Genomic DNA, 17670 nt, shown 5'->3' on the forward strand with positions numbered 1-17670 from the left:
CTTCGTTTTCCCTTGCCCCGACACGGGTCACCGGGGCCCCCCACTGGAGCCAGGCCTGGTGGTGGGGCTCGAAGGCGAGCACCTGGTGGCCGGGCCTGCACCCATGGGGCCCGGCCGGGCACAGCCCGAAAGGGTAATGTGGGTCCCCCTTCCCATGGGCTCACCACCTGTGGGCGGGGCCATAGGGGTCGGGTGCCGTGTGAGCTGGGCGGTGGCCGAAGGCGGGGACCTTGGCGATCCGATCCCCGGCTACAGAAGCTGGCTCTAGGGACGTGGAATGTCACCTCTCTGGCAGGGAAGGAGCCCGAGCTGGTGTGTGAGGTCGAGAAGTTCCGACTAGATATAGTCGGACTCTCCTCCACACACAGCTTGGGCTCTGGTACCAGTCCTCTCGAGAGGGGAGGACTCTCTTCCACTCTGGAGTTGCCCACGGTGAGAGGCGCCGAGCAGGTGCGGGTATACTTATTGGCCCCCGGCTCGACAAAAAAGAAAATTCATTAAAATACATATTACAAGGAATAAAATGTACATCGTGTACAGTACTACTGCACATTACTCTATGTTTAAGAGTTTAAAAGGTGTTTAAGCGTATAAAAAGTGAATTGTGAAGCCATGTGCTCCCAGTATGCATTGCGCCATAAAATGTTGAACTGTTTCCGTAATGAAGACGTTAATCCTTAATGTTCATGAACGATAAGGGTTAATGTAACATTGATCATGTGTGTTTACGTTACTCGTAGTTCGTTGAATGTGTGTCTTATTTAACTCTCGCGTTAGGTTAATTGAAGACTCTAAATTGCCCGTAGGTGTGAATGTGAGTGCGTATGGTTGTTTGTTTCTATTTGCCCTGCGAAAGGCTAGTGACCAGTTCAGGGTGTACTCTCGCCCGAAGATTGCTGGGATGGGCTCGCGACCCTGGTGAGGATGAGCGGAACGGTAGATGAATGAATGAATGAATGACTGTTCATGTATTGTAGTAGTTGCCTCAAAATTGTTTTGAACGGGAAACAAAACATTTGCATATTTCAAAATGGACTCACAGTGGCCAACGAGTTAGCACATCCTCCCCACAGTTCTGAGGACATGAGTTCAAATCCAGGCTCCAGCCTTCCTGTGTGGAGTTTCCATGTTCTTTCCATCCTTCTTCTTTTCCTTTCGGCTTGTCCCGTTAGGGGTTGCCCCAGCGTGTCATCCTTTTCCATGTAAGCTCCTGCATCCTCCTCTTGAAACACCAACTGCCCTCATGTCTTCCCTCACGACTTCCATCAACCTTCTCTTTGGTCTTCCTCTAGCTCTCTTGCGTGGCAGCTCCATCCCCATCACCCTTCTACCAATATACTCATTATTTCTCCTCTGGAAGTGTCCAAACCATCAACGTATGCTCTCTCTAACTTTGTATCCAAATCATCTAACCTTGGCTTTCCCTCTGATGAGCTCATTTCTAATTTTATCCAACCTGGTCACTCAGAGAGCGAACCTCAACATCTTCATTTCCGCCACCTTCAGCTCTGCTTCCTGTTGTCTCTTCAGTGCCACTGTCTGTAATCCATACATCATGCCAGAGTAGAATCTGCTCCATTTGCACACTGATTGAGGATTATCTATAACATTTGCACAACCAACATTGTCCCAGATTATCGCACTACTCGTCACTTTAAGCCGCATACACTCCTTGAAGTCTCAGCGCCCTTTGCACAATGGTCATTGCACCGGACTATTGCAATATTAGTCATTCGCACTGCTAGAGGACTCTGCATCTTTTTGCACAATTGTTTTTTGTCAATGTCTTTATGTCTCCAAAGTGTTCTGCAAATTGACTGTCTGTTGTACTAGAGCGGCTCCAACTGAAAATTCCTTGTGTGTTTTGGACATACTTGGCAAATAAAGATGATTCTGATTCTGATCATGGCTGGCCTCACCACTGTTTTATAAATTTTGCCCTTCATCCTTGCAGACTCTCCTGTCACACAACACACCTGACACCTTCCTCCACCCGTTCACTGTGATGGGTTAAATGCAGAGAACAAATTTCGTGTGCATGCATGCATGCATGTTCATGACAATAAAATATGATTCTTCTTCTTCTTCTTGGACCAGTTTCTTCACTTCCTGACCACACTCACCATTGCTTTGGACTGCTGACCCCAAGTATTTCAAGTCCTCCACCCTTGCTATCTCTTCTCCCTCTCGCCTCACTCTTCCCCCTCCACCCCTCTCATTGATCCACATATATTCTGTCTCACTTTGACTAATCTTCATTCCTCTGCTGTCCAGTGCATGCCTCTATCTTTCTAACTGTTCCTCCACCTGCTCCCTGCTTTCATTGCAGATCACAATGTCATCTGCAAACATCATGTTCCACAGGGATTCTAGTCTAACCTCATCTGTCAGCCTATCCATCACCACTGCAAACAGGAAGGGGCTCTAGGCTGATCCCTCATCCAGTCCCACCTCCACCTTAAATTTGTCTGTCACACCTACAGCACACCTCACCACTGTTCTGCTGCCCTCGTACATGTCCTGTATTATTCTAACATACTTCTCTGCCACTCCAGACTTCTGCATGCAGTACCACAGTTCCTCTCTGGGTACTCTGTCATAGATCTCTAGATCCACAAAGACACAATTTTGCTCCTTCTGACCTTCTCTGTACTTTTCTATCAACATCCGCAAGGCAAATTTTGCATCTGTGGTACTCTTTCTAGGCATGAAACCATACTGTTGCTCGCAAATACTCAATTATGTCCTTAGTCAAGCCTCCACAACTCTTTCCCATAACTTCATTGTGTGGCTCATCAACTTTATTCCTCTATTGTTTCCACAGCTCTGCACATCACTCTTGTTCTTAAAAATAGGCACCAGCACACTTTTCCTCCATTCCTCAGGCATCTTCTCACCCGCTAGAATTCTGTTGAACAAGCTAGTCAAAAATTCCACAGCCACCTCTCCTAGATGCTTCCATACCTCGACAGAAATGTCATCAGGACCAACTGCCTTTCCATTTTCTTCCTCTTTAATGCCTTTCTAACTTCCCCCTTACTAACCATTGCCACTTCCTGGTCCACCACACTTGCCTCTTCTACTCTTCCTTCTCTCTCATTTTTCTCATTCATCAACTCCATTGCACAGAAACTACAATCAAGTATTCTTTCCATCCATCCAGCACACAACTGGCACCAATCAACACATTTCCCTCTCTTTCCGTCATCAACCTAACCTGCTGCACATCCTTCACATCTCTATCCCTCTGTCTGGCCACCTTGTATAGATCCTTTTCTCCTTCTTGAGTCTCCAACCTGGCATACATGTCATCGTATGTCTCTTGTTTGGCCTTTGGTACCTCTACTTTTGCCCTACGTCACATCTCAATGTATTCCTTTTGCCTCACCTCGGTCCTCTCAGTGTCCCACTTTTTCTTAGGCAGGGCCAGGATTTGAACCCCGGCCCTCAGAACTGTGAGGCAGATGTGCTAACCAGTCGTCCACTTAGCTAACTCTTCCTTTAAAAATAACCCCTACTCCATTTCTCTTCCCATCAACACCATGGTAAAATAATTTAAAGCCTGCCCCTAAACTTCAAGCCTTACTGCCTATCCACCTGGTCTCCTGGACACACAATATTTAAACCTTTCTCCTAATCATCATGTCAACCAACTCCCGAGATTTTCCTGTCATAGTCCCAACATTCAAAGTCCCCACATTCAATTCTAGGATCTATTCTTTCCTCTTCTCCTTCTGCCTCAGAACCTGCTTTCCACCTCTCCTTCGTCTTCGACCCACAGTAGCTGAATTTCCACCGGTGCCCTGCAGGTCAACAGTGCCGGGGGCGGACGTTGTTAACCCGAGCCACGACCGATCCGGTATGGAATTCTTTAGATGAACGCTCACATTGTTTTGGCAAAGTTTTAACCCGGATGCCCTTCCTGACTCAACCATCCACATTTATCCGGGCTTGGGACCGGCCTACAGTTTGCACTGGCTTGTGCCCCCCATAGATGCATAGATGCATAGATGCATGCATGTTCTTTCCGTACCTGACTGGGTTTTCACGGGGTACTCTGGTTTCCTCCCACATTCTAAAAAACATGTTCAGTGCAAACCCAAAATAGTGTGAATGTGAGTGCCAATGCTCACTTGTCTATATGTGCCCTGTGATTTGCTGGAGCACTATTCAGGGTGCTACCCACATCTTGCTCAAAGTAAGCTGGGATAGTCTCCGGCACACCCGCGACTCCAGTGAGAATAAGGCGTACAGAAAATGAATGGATGGGTCGGCTATGCAAATCGAAACATTCTGAGGTCCAGACCTTTGCCCAGACCTTACAACCTGACCTCAATGGATTTTAACTGAAGATGCCTGCTTTAGTGTGTTGTTTAAATGAAAAATAATGGTCAATAATAAGTTTTGTTGATAAACACCATGAGCTAGAAGTATCCACCCAACAGGAGATAGAATGAGCAAGAAACTATTACCACGGACATTGAATTATTGGTACGACTTCTGTTGAAGAAGTGTTGTAGGCTAACTTTATGAATTATCATAGCAGCCTGGAGTTGATTGTATGCTTTTGGCTAATGTTAGTTGAATTTACCACAGCACAAAACCAACCAAGCCAGCAACATTATCCTATTATAATAAATGTTATTTATATACTGAGTTGCTGAAATGTTGTGTATTCCTCAAAAACATGCATGGTAGGTTGATTGAAGACTCTAAATTGCCCGTTGGTGTGCATGTGAGTGCGAATGGTTGCTTGTTTGTATGTGCCTTGCGATTGGCTGGCGACCAGTTCAGGGTAGACCGCGCCTCCCGCCCGAAGATAGCTGGTATAGTCTCCAGCACGCTCGCGACCCTAGTGAGGAGAAGCGGTACGGAAAATGGATGGATGGATGCTTTTTTGTCTTTAGTTAAAAATGAAGAGTACACATACTGTAGACTATTGTTTAAATGGCTTCACTGTATTTAGATATGCATTCTATTTATGAATTACATTGATTGATATTCTTATTGTATTCAGTGCATTCTTTCATTTTACTCTAAAGCATGACCAGGAATTAGGACTGCAAAATTTTCAATTTTTTAAAGCAAGGTTGTAGATATCATACCTGTTAAATAAACATTAATTTGATGTTAATTGTAATGTTATTAAAATAAAGTCACTTGCGTGCACACATTGAGCAGGCAAATGTTTACACAAGTTTACACAAACTTAATGGTCCGGTGCTTGTAGATGCACAAACCTGTATATTCTTTCTCTGTCTTACTCTCTGATTGTATCTCACTCCCAGCCTCCTCACTCCCAGGATTCATTAATTCATTCATTTTCCTCCGCTTATGTGAGGTCGGGTCGCGGGGGCACCACCATCGGAGCCAACTCACCACCAGGTGGTGAACAGTTGACAGCTCTGCCCCTCTCTTCACCCGAGTGTCCAAGACATGCGGCAGCAAGTCCGATGACACGACCACAAAGTCGATCATCGATCTGCAACATGGGGTGTCCCGGTGCCAAGTGCACGTGTGGACACCCTTATGCTTGAACATGGTGTTCGTTATGGACAATCGGTGATGAGCACAAAAGCCAATAACAGAACACCACTTGGGTTCTGATCGGTGGGGCCGTTCCTCCCAATCACGCCCCTCCAGGTCTCACTGTCATTGCCCACGTGAGCATCGAAGTCCCCCAGCAGAACGACGGAATCCCCAGTGGGAGCACTCTCCAGCACCCCCTCCAAGGACTCCAAAAAGGGTGGGTACTCTGAACTGCTGTTTGGTGCATAGGTACAAACAACAGTCAGGACACGTCCCCCCACCCGAAGGCGGAGGGAGGCTACCCTCTCGTCCACCGGGGTGAGCCCCAACGTACAGGTGCCGAGCCGGGGGGCAATAAGTATACCCATACCTGCTCAGCGCCACTCACCGCGGGCAACTACAGAGTGGAAGAGAGTCCAACCCCTCTCGAGAGGACGGGTACCAGAGCCCAAGCTGTGTGTGGAGGTGAGCCCGACTATATCTCGTCGGAACTTCTCGACCTAACACACCAGCTCGGGCTCCTTCCCTCCCAGAGAGGTGACATTCCATGTCCCTAGAGCCAGCTTCTGTAGTCCGAGATCGGATCGCGAAGGTCCCTGCCTTCGGTCACCACCCAGCTCACAATGCACCCGACCCCTATGGCCCTTCCCACAGGTGGTGAGCCCATGGGAAGAGGGACCCACGTTACCCTTTCGGGCTGAGCCCGGCTGGCCCCCATGGGTGCAGGCCCGGCCACCAGGCGCTCGCCTTCGAGCCACACCTCCAGACCTGGCTCCAGAGGGGGGCCCCGGTGACCCATGTCCGGACAAGGGCAAACGCTTTTCTCTGTTTTGAATCATCATAGGGGTATTTAGAGCCGTGCTTTGTCTGGTCCCTCACCGAGGACCTGTTTGTCATGGGTGACCCTGCCATTTAGTTTAGCTCCTAGGATCATTGGGACACACAAACCCATCCACCATGATAAGGTAACAGCTCAAGGAGGACTCCCAGGATTTCCATCCGTTTCTTTTTCCTACTCTATGTCCTCCCTTTGAACACCTGTGTCTCCCAAGTCCTCTGCTCTGTTAGTGGCGCTCTCAACTTGCTTCTCTTCAGCTCTCTCGACCCCATCATTTGGTCTCAGTGTCTGCCTCATTGTTTTTTCATCTTCATGGTATATAAGTAGGATGTTATGCCCTTTTTGCTTTTCATTTTGAACTATAGACAATTAAGCAATGAAGAGGAATACTCAACCTCTCAGCAACCCAATCTATAAATAACATTTATTTCAACAATAATAAATGGTGTTTGAGTGGTTAGCACATCTGCCTCACAGGTCTGAGGTTGGGGGTTCAAATACAGGCTCTGGCCTGTGGAGTTTTCATGTTTTTTTCCCATGTTGGTTGGGTTTTCTCTCTCTATTCCGGCTTCCTCCCACGTTCCCCAAAACAAGAGGACTGGAAGAAACCGGTTTTATCTAGGAAACATGGAAGGTGGGGTGGATGCTGAGAGAGGCAGGGAGCTAAAGGCGTACCGCACATGGATGTACCACAGCCACAATCTCATAGGGGCCAATGAAACGGGCTGGGGACAGTTTTTTTGGATTCAACCTTGAGTGATAGATGCTTCGCACTGAGCCACATTTTCTGACCAACCGTGTAAGCAGGTGCATGGATGCGGCGGCGGTTGGCTTGTACCTGAGACATGGCAGAGGACCGGAGAAGGGCAGCGCGGATCTGCTTCCAGACCTTGGAGCACCGGCATAAGTGGGCCTGCACTGAAGGGACCTCAAGCTCATGCTACTGCGATGGGAACAGTGGAGGTTGTTAGCCTAAGGAGCATTGAAAAGGGGACACAGCCAAGGAGGTGCTGGGCAGTGAATTATGGGCATACTCAACCCAGGCAAAGTGGGTGCTCCATGAATTGGGACGAGATTGGGATATGCAACTGAGCACGTCTCCAGCTGTTGATTGGTGCGCTCACATTGTCCGTTAGTCTGAGGATTTATAGCTAGAGGATAGACTTAACAGCTATACCAAGGGCTGTGCAAAACGCTCTCCAAACCTGTGAGGTGAATTGGGGGCCCCTGTCAGAGACCATATCAGATGGGATGCCATGCAGGCGGAAAACGTGCTGCACCAACAGCTCGGCAGTCTCCTTGGCAGATGGAAGCTTGGAAAGTGCCAGGAAGTGTGCTGCGTTGGAAAACCTGTCCACCACAATGAGAATGACTGTGTTCCCATTTGACGGGGGAAGCCCAGAAAGGGAAGTCCACGGCGACATGCGACCAAGGGCGTCTGGGAATGGGAAGCGAACACTTTAGAGGATGTCTTATTTTGAGCACATACTGTGCATGCAGACACAAAGGACCGGGTGTCATCTTCCATGGTGGGCCACCAGAAGCGTTGACGGAGGAAGGCCAATGTTCTGCGGATTCTAGGGTGACAGGTAAGTCGCGATGAATGGGCCCACTGTAGCACCTGGGGGCGGACCAAATCAAGGACAAACAGGGAGTTCCGGGGAGCCTTACCAGGATCAGCTTGTTCTTCCTGGTCCTCCTTTACCAGCATTTCTATTTCAAATGTGATTGAGCCCAGAAAGCAACGGGGAGACAAGATGGGATCTGGATCATTCTTGACACTCTCCGAGGCGAACTGGCGGGACAGAGCATCCGCCTTGGTGTTCTGGGTCCCTGGGCAGTTGGACAAGGTAAAGGTGAACCGGTCAAAAAACAATGCCCACCTGGCTTGACGGGAGCTCAGCCTCTTCGCAAGAGCGGATGTATTCCAAATTCTTGTGGTCGGTCCACACGATGAATGGGTATTCGGGACCTTCCAGGACATGCCGCCATTCTTCCAACGCCATCTTCACCGCCAAGAGGGGGATTGAACCGCTCATAAATTTTCATATATTTGCAAATCTGTTCACAGTCAGCTTGCTAAATGAATAATGTTAAGTGAAGGTCCACTATGTGCTCATAAAATGCTAACATTAGCCAAAAGGTCAACCCAATCATTGTCCAGCTCACATATTTTGCTGTTTGCATGTACATTGTCTGCTTGCAGTTCATTTATATAATATACGCTTTTCTAACAGCATGACATCTCCTTAATACGATGAATATGAAGTTCAATGAAAAATCTCATTTTTGGTGGTGAAATGGGAAGTCTCAAAGGCTGTTGATATTTACTCGTCTGTTGTAGTACCAAAGTAATAGTATCAAGGGTGATTCTAGGATCAGAGGTTAAGGGGTGCTGAGCTGCCAACCAGGCAAGATAAATTTAAACTGTTTTGTACATTTTAATGCAGTTTTATTCTCACTTTCACTGTAGGAAAGAAAGGCACAACATTTTTTGAGAAAGTCTGTGACTAAACCATCAAATCTGCAGCAAAAAAACATCAAATCTGCCACAGCAAAAAAAAAAAAAGGAATGGATTGGAATAATAATAAACACATTGTAACCCTAATTTCTGGGGTAGACAACTCATTTTGATAACATCACCTCTACACATTAACAGTAAGCTGTGCATTTTTATAATTTTTAATATTGCAAACTGAGTGATTTGGGAGACCTGTTACACACTCAACGCAACCTCGATTTGTGTACGGCAACAGTGCTTATTTCAGGTCACTTCCTAAATGAATATCATTACAATCCATGGCACAATCACGAAGTCTGAGGCAGGTTAAAATGTAACATTTTTGGCCTGTTTCCCGAGCCGATTGGGTAGGAAAAATCACTCATAACACACCCTAAACTACAGGTTAATCAATCAGTGTACTTTAGCTATCTACCCTTCGATTGGCTGGCGACCAGTTTAGGGCAGGCGCGGTACTACGTGCTGGCCAGGGGTGGCTGCAGCCACGCGAGGCTGAAAGTCGGCCACCACGCTGGTGACCCAAACTGGTGTGTTTCAAGGGGGAAATTTTTTGATTAAACTTGGCCACCCCACACAAAGTTTTCTGGCTGCGCCACTGGTTCAGTGTGTACCCTACCTCTGAGCCAAAGACAGATGGGAATGGTTCCATCTAACCAGTAATGCTAGTGAGGAAAAGCTGAATACAAAAGATGGATGGATAGAAGATATCTGCTAGTCAGGCTTTTGCGTACTTTGATTGGACATGGGGGATTCCGCCCAATTAGCGGTATGTGTCGTCCCCTCTTAAGAGCCAAGACTCCAGAATTTAATCAGATTGTATTTTACACAACAGGTGATGTGGACTCCACTTGCCATTGTATTTGACATGGCTAGTGTTACAGTTACTTGATATTTACTGAAGGGTATTGCATTTGGTCATTCAAAAATAAGATGGAACAATATAAAGTTAAATCTAGGGTCTAAGATTAAACATTCAAAAAATTGTATAACTATAGTTTTTCTGTATATTTGTCAATAAGTGGAAAGGTTTTCCACAGTGTGAAAAAATGTGGTCTGACTGTTCCAGTTTTTTAACCATTTATCAACAACCTCTGTGACAGTCTTGTGGGTGAGTGCCTCCGGTGTATTTTACAGAAAAGTCCATTTATTTGGATTTGTAAGGGAGCAAGATTATCACCAGTGGACTTCTTTTATCTTTTGTCATCTCTGGGCTTTGATCCCCTCTGCTACTGAGATCATCAATCTATGTGAATGAAGCCAGTATTTCTTTTTATCTTTATCTACAGTTCCTATATTGAAAATTTTTAGACTGACTATTGAGAGCTAGCAAGTGCTGAACCTTTGATTCAGAATTTAAATTAATTTAATTTTAATTTATTATACTAATTATGAATTCACTTGACACTCTAATGGCAGTGATTCTCAACTGCTGGGTCAGAACATTCCATTTTAACATGGAATATGCATTTTAACATGGAATGAAATTTTTGTCTTGAGATTTTTGTCACACCTTTGTCGGGCCACTTATATGTTACAAATTATACCTATTGTACTTTATATTATTATTATACATATGTGTGGACTCACTGTAGTAGTCTTGTCACTCTGCACTATTTGCATATCTGTTGTTGACCCATACTGGCCCCTCATGTGCTTGAGAAGTTTCTGCACCACTTGCACAATTGACATCATTCCAGATTATCGCACTGCTCGTCACTTTAAACTGCTTAAACGGTGTGCATGTGAGTGCGAATGGTTGCTTGTTTGTATGTGCCCTGCGATTGGCTGACAACCAGTTCAGGGTGTACCCCGCCTCCTGCCCGATGATAGCTGGGATAGGCTCCAGCACGCCCGCGACCCCAGTGAGGAGAAGTGGCTCAGAAAATGGATGGATGGATGGAATTGCCCGTAGGTGTGAATGTGAGTGCGAATGGTTGTTTGTTTATATGTGCCCTGCGATTGGCTGGCAACCAGTTCAGAGTGTACCCTGCCTCCTGCCCGATGATAGCTGGGATAGGCTCCAGCACGCCCGCGACCCCAGTGAGGAGAAGCGGCTCAGAAAATGGATGGATGGATGGATGGATGGATGGATGGAATTGCCCGTAGGTGTGAATGTGAGTGCGAATGATTGTTTGTTTGTATGTGCCCTGCGATTGGATGGCAACCACTTCAGGGTGCACTCCGCCTCCTGCCCGATGATAGCTGGGATAGGCTCCAGCACGCCCGCGACCCTAGTGAGGAGAAGCGGCACAGAAAATGGATGGATGGATGTTTTGTATGTATGGTCTACAAATATATTTGTATTGTTTTCTTTGTTATGTTTTTTATGGCATATTCATAGTTGTCTACTTGCCTGTGTCCTTCATTTCCTAAAAATAAGATGAGCTCCTGATGTTAGGCTTTTCTAAAAAAAAAAAAAAAAAAGATCAGTGCCAAGATAAGTGTGATTTTTCAGCTGTATTTTGTGCAAATGTATTTAATTTGACTTTCATTGTGTGCATGCAGTTGTCATGTTCATCCTCAGTTTCTTCATAAGATTCTCTAAAAGGCACTTTGAGCATAAAAGCATGTTATGGTTACAAATATTATTTAAATGTCTATTTTTGAACAATATATATAGTTGTTGTTTTTTTTACTATGCCAAACTTTTATAAAAATGGATCAAAACTTAAAAACTAGATAATAGAGCAATGTTTCTCAACTGTTGTCATCCTGGGACAACTGTACCACTGCTTTACTGCATATTTTTGTTGCCCACCGCAGAGAATCTGACCACACCCATGCAGGCATGCAAGGAGAGATGCCAGAGTGCTGGGGCCTACAAACGGTGTTGTTTTGCTTGTCTCTCCATTAGAAATGAAATAAAGATTGGTTTGGTCTAAAGTAGAAGTACAGGTTTGCTAAAAACATGAGTAAATGAAGCATGTTTTCATTTAATTTATTAACAGTATATGGAAGGGAAATCACAACTATCTTTAAAAGTTAAATCATCAATGGGGGGAACTGTTGTGTTTATTTTATTTATGAATAATTAATTACAGACATCAAACACATTATTGAAGCAACACAATATTAGATATTTGAGGAAATACAGTCATTTGACCCCCTCACTGAGCCGTCAGCTTATCGTGGTGGAGGGGTTCGTGTGTCCTAGTGATCCGAGGAGCTAAGTTGTCTGGGGCTTTATGCCCTGGCAGGGTCACCCATGGCAAACAGTTCCTAGGTGAGGGACCAGACAAAGCACGGCTAAAAGACGAATAAAATAAATGGAACTAGGTTTCCCTTGCCTGTATATGGGTCACCGGGGCCCCCCTCTAGAGCCAGGCCTGGAGGTGGGGCACAAACGCGAGCGCCTGGTGGCCGGGTCGGGACGAGAGGGTGGATTCCCTCCGCCTTCGGGTGGGGGGACGTGTCCTGACTGTTGTTTGTGCCGATGCACCAAACAGCAGTTCAGAGTACCCACCCTTTCTGGAGTCCTTGGAGGGGGTGCTGGAGAGCGGTCCAGCTGGGGGATTTCAATGCTCATGGGGGCAATAACAGTGAGACCTGGAAGGGCGTCATTGGGAGGAATAACCCGAGCGGTGTTCTTCTGTGCTCATCACGGATTGTCCATAATGAACACCATGTTTCACCATAAGGGTGTCCATTCGTGTATCGTGTTAGTAGTCTGAGTGCATTTCGTTCCCCTGCGTCAGTTCACTTTTGTTGTTTCTTTTTTAATGATTATTCTTGTTTGCATTTGCCCCCACATCATGCATTTGCGACCACCTGCAGTAGCTCTTCCATGACACAAAGCCTTTTCCATAACAATCTACTGCCCAGCAAATGATCCACCAGAAAATGTTTGTTCTTTGGCTGTCTGCGACAATTTTGCCAGGCGTCAGCCAGCCAGACAGTCACTTGTCTATCATCAGCCTGTCCAACCACCAAGTATCCATTTTTTTCAGAATGTTTAGAAATAAATATGCAGTACATAAATAGAGATACTTCTGCTGTGAATTTTCTGATCAATTTTCCCCATGTTTCCCAAGTAATAATCAACCAGTTCACCCACAGTCCAGTTTGGCTGTGTCCACGTCAGTTCATTCTCTTCTAAGTATGTGTCCCCTGTTGGTTCGTCTTTTGTCCAGTAACTCACGGATAACGACTGTGTGCTAGTGAGAGCTTTTACTGATTCTAACAAGATGTCGCTCGATGTACCGCTGTCGTTACACATACAGCCGTATGCTACTACCCCCCCACCCACCCCCCACCCCTGACCCGCCGTTCTAGAGCTAACAACAAAAAACACATACAAATAAGGGCCAGAACTAGGCATTCCCTAGCTGAGTAAACCAGGTAGATTGCCAGTTTACCCACATAGCCTTGGCCTTGTGCGTTATTCTGCCACATTACAAGCAAAGCTCTGACTGAAGTTTTAAAAAAGTCAGTCACATAGTCCTTGAGATAAAGGGGCCCAAGAATGGTCCAAACCAGACGGTGGCCTGGTTGCACAGGCTCAGCTGGCTCAGTTTGTCATCTGACCAGGCTTTCATGTCCCGCATCGGGGAAATCCCAGCTTGTGCCCATGGGAACTGAAATTTGTCGCAGCCCCTCTGTCAGAGGAAGGCGGTGACATTACCCTGAGGCAGACAGCAAGCCAATGTCATCTATTGGCTAGACCAGCTTGTCTGAGCGGCTGGGTCTGCGAATACCAACCCAGGCTACTCTTATTGGTTGCTTGTGGGGAGTGGGATCCATCAGTAAATCAACGATAACCTTTTATGTAATGCAAAAATGGTTTTGCATGGAGAAAATGACTAACAATGTAATGCAATATAATTGTTATAGAGAAAAAACAAACATTCTAGGAAAAAAATTCAAAATTATTCTTTATTTGAAATAACATTCCCTTAGGTTTTTGTTTCATTTGTGCAATGTAAGATGTATGTTGCTATAATTCTCAATTTCCTTCATTTCAATTATTCTTTGCTGTTGCTTTATTCACTCCAATGTGTTTTTGTGTTTTGGTATGTGTGCATTCTTGCATGTGTGTTTTGGTGGGATTGGGGGGGACAAAGAGGGTCTCATATAGGGCCCCATTCATGCTAGAACCGCCACTGACCATACCACACTAAAACATGACACGGAACAGAAAGTGTAGGAAACCATTTTTGCTTCTGAAACATAATCAACTTTATTCACCTTTATGAAGATAAATTGTATCACTCTTTTGTTCTTTGTAAAGTTAGCAAAGCTCTATTAAATAAATCCAATTCATCAGTCATATTAAAGTGAAGCCAAACAGACCCAAAAAAATGCCTTACATTTTTGACACATCAGAGAAAAGAGGCTTGTTAACAAGATGGACAATGAATGAATGGGTAAAGAAATTATGTAGGTGAAATCAGGCTTCAAAACGGTCAAGAATTGAGACATTCTTTCAGCTTCCAGATGCTGTGGGCGTGAATGCGTAAATGCTCTCAAAATCCTGCCTTCCCGTAACTTTCAGTTGTCAATCGAAGACGTGCCACCACTCAAGGCTCCTCCTAAGTGGGGAGAGAAGAATTATCAGCGATGCAGATAGCACACCCTCTCACGGGCCACAGAGAGACATTCTCGGCTGGCCACCGCTTTGTCTCTGTTGGAATTCAGCGGGCCGGTAATCGAGGAGAAGGAGGAGGGCGAGGAAGTCATCCAGGCTGTGGCTGCCGAGGTGCTGCCTAGGCAGCCACAGCCAGATTATTTTTTTCTCTCTCTCCTCCTCGCTTCACGATGTTTGTGGCTGACGGCCTTAACGCCGATGTTCAGAACCTCCGGCCCCCACTCTAACCGCTGACCAGCTAGGAAGGGGCCACGGGTAGTGGACATAGTCCGGTTCACCGCTGCCTGGCAGTGCAAAATAACACAAAATACATTACACTTCAGAGAAGATGTATTTTTCTGAGTTGTGGGCATAGTGTGATGGCCAATTGCACACTATATTGGTAGTAATGGGTCAAGTTAATGAATGAGGAAGTGGCGGTTCCTTAGAGGTCATCGGCTCAACAGAACATAAATAGAGCTGTTTGGTTTTCAGCTGAATAGTTAACATTTGATTTTTTATTATTATAACATTAAATTGGAGCATTCCTCGACAGAGAGAGAATGTGAGTGTATATCATGATATTTGCATGTAATTTTTTTTTAGGGCTCCTTCTTAGGGAACCTCTACCATGAGTTAACACTGGTTGGTATGAATTACCGTAAGTATTTTGAATGGTTTAGAATGAAATGTCTGAATTAATCCCCTTCTGGTTCAACCTCAGACTGGCTTCTAAACAGCAGTCACTTACTTTGAGTCTCTGTCTTCATCTTACCCGCATTGATCACGCTCTCTCTCTGTCTCTCTCTCAGGCGGTAGCTCCAGCTCTACCACGGGACTCTCAGAAGGTGCTGAGGGAGCAGAGAGAACATTGTTTGAACTGCAGCAAAACACAGCTCCCATCAGCTCCCAGATCAAAGGAACTCGATTACCAACAATCGGCTGTAATGAGACCGCCATGACTTGAAAATGCTGGGACAGCTTGGTTTCCTCACATTGCAATGTTGTAATGAGAGACTGTGGTGAAAAGACAACAGTAATCGAGTAATATGGGTTTCTCCAGATGTGAACTCATAGACACTTCAGGCAACCTTGCTTGCATTTTACACAGGGCCTCACATAATATCGCAGGAAGCTTTCCAGTCACCATGGAGGAATCTCATGAATATCAGGCATGTTTGTTGAAGGACATGTCAGATTAGTGACACTCTAGCAAACCCTTTCACATTTTTGACACGACAATAAGTTGATATAGCATCAAACCAAGTAACTATGAAAATAGGATATTACGAATGTTTTTCTCTCTGAAATTTTTTACTCATTAACTTTTGACTCATTAACGGGTACTCTTGCACTATTAATGCCACTTTTCCTAAAATTATCCTCTTATTGAGACCATGTTATTGTATATTGGTATGCCATCTGTGAGCTAGGTTTTTCACCCAAAAAAATATTAGAATATATACAGTCATGGAATGGCATGTTTGGACAAATATAATGGTGACAACAAAAACAGCTCATAAACATTTCATTTAAGAGCTGATATGAAGCCAGTTTTCGTAGTGTTCTTGACATTAACCAAATTTACTGTGAATACAATTATGCCCGTAAAATAATATGGCTGTATGTATTCTTAAGGTAATGTACCTTTAGTGGTAGCATGCAAGCATGAAAATAAACAAGAAATTGAAAAAAACAATGTTTGTCTTATCATTTTTTCCATGATTGTAGTTAATTTAAGTCAAAATCGTTGTAAATAGTGGACTTTTTCCATTTCACCATATTAAGGCATCAGATGGCAGAGAGATGCTTTGTGCTAAATGCTAAAAATGTGAAATACACGAAGTCAAACTTCAGATGTTGAATAAAAGTGTATTTACTAATCACTTATCAGCGTCCCTGACATATAACAAAACATTTCAGTACTTATAACTGTACTTTTTGATCAAATGAATTAAAGCTGTAGAAATTCCAGTGAATGCAAAGGCTGAAAAAGATGTGGTCTTTATGATATTACTTATATTATCAGAATACTTATTTTTGAATGATACAGTACAAATATTTAATCAGCCTCCAGCTCTTCAAGTCCGACTTAAAGTGATTATTAATTAATGTTTTTTTTTTTTTTGCATTTGCATTTGCAGTTGAAATTCAATATTTTACTTTCTCACTGTAATAATGTATATGGAAATGTACACTGTTTGTATCATTGTATTTTGTCTCAAACATCTCATGCAATAAATGATAATATCACAGGAAGAAGATGTGTCTATCATCAGGATCAGACTCTATATTTGATACTCTTCCTTGCTCGCAGAGTGCCAGTGTAATTATCACCATGTCAGGGTATAACATGCTCATTTGGCTTCCTGTGAAACTAATTAATTTGAATTTAGTATGTGTGTTTCTGTGTTTGTGCTCCTGTATGAGTGTGAGCCTGCTGCTCTGCAGTATTTTAGAATAAATGCTTTAATTATTATGATGACTTGTTTTGACTGTCTCTCAGTGCCTAGTTCCCCATCACAAAGATGCATGGAGAAAGTGACTCACTCTCCTCAGGGAACATTTATCAAAACAATATGCCAGCCATCATTCAAACACAGCCCTGCACACTGGTACAATCTTATACGTCTCCAGTCTCTTGTTTTTTTTTTAATCCTTATTGTTTTCCCCTCCTTTTGATCCGAGTCTAACAGGAGGGATTTTGTTCAATTCATTTCATTCAACAAATACGGAGCTTCAGCAACAAACAACAATATGTTGAAATAAACTCTTGAATATTGGAGGCAAAACGGGTTCAAGCGCTGGCACCGCTGTGCACCCCTGCCTTTGTGTTGCCAATCCTTGTAAAAAGTTAATGTAAAGCAGGATTCTCAAGGAGCAGCTGGTGATGAAATTATGGTGTAACTGATGCCAACGTGCCAGAGTAGAGGAGTGAGTGCATGGCCATCTGCGGCTTTGAAACAGACTCTTCCCTTCCCACGATGCACCACTGGAGAGGGCTCCTGTACACTTGTACAGTACAACTGAACAGACGGAGGGCAATATTATACAAAAAGCAGGCAATCATATTGAAAATGAAATTAGAATTGTAGAAAATGAGAGAGAGTTCATAGGAAATTTATTGTTCTACATTACATGGAAATATTTGCTATATTTAATTTATGTAATTTTTTTTTAGATTATTAATACTTTTATGGATAATATTTAAACTTCAA

Source organism: Phycodurus eques, chromosome 7 (assembly GCF_024500275.1).
Source record: "Phycodurus eques isolate BA_2022a chromosome 7, UOR_Pequ_1.1, whole genome shotgun sequence".
Lineage (NCBI taxonomy): Eukaryota > Metazoa > Chordata > Actinopteri > Syngnathiformes > Syngnathidae > Phycodurus > Phycodurus eques.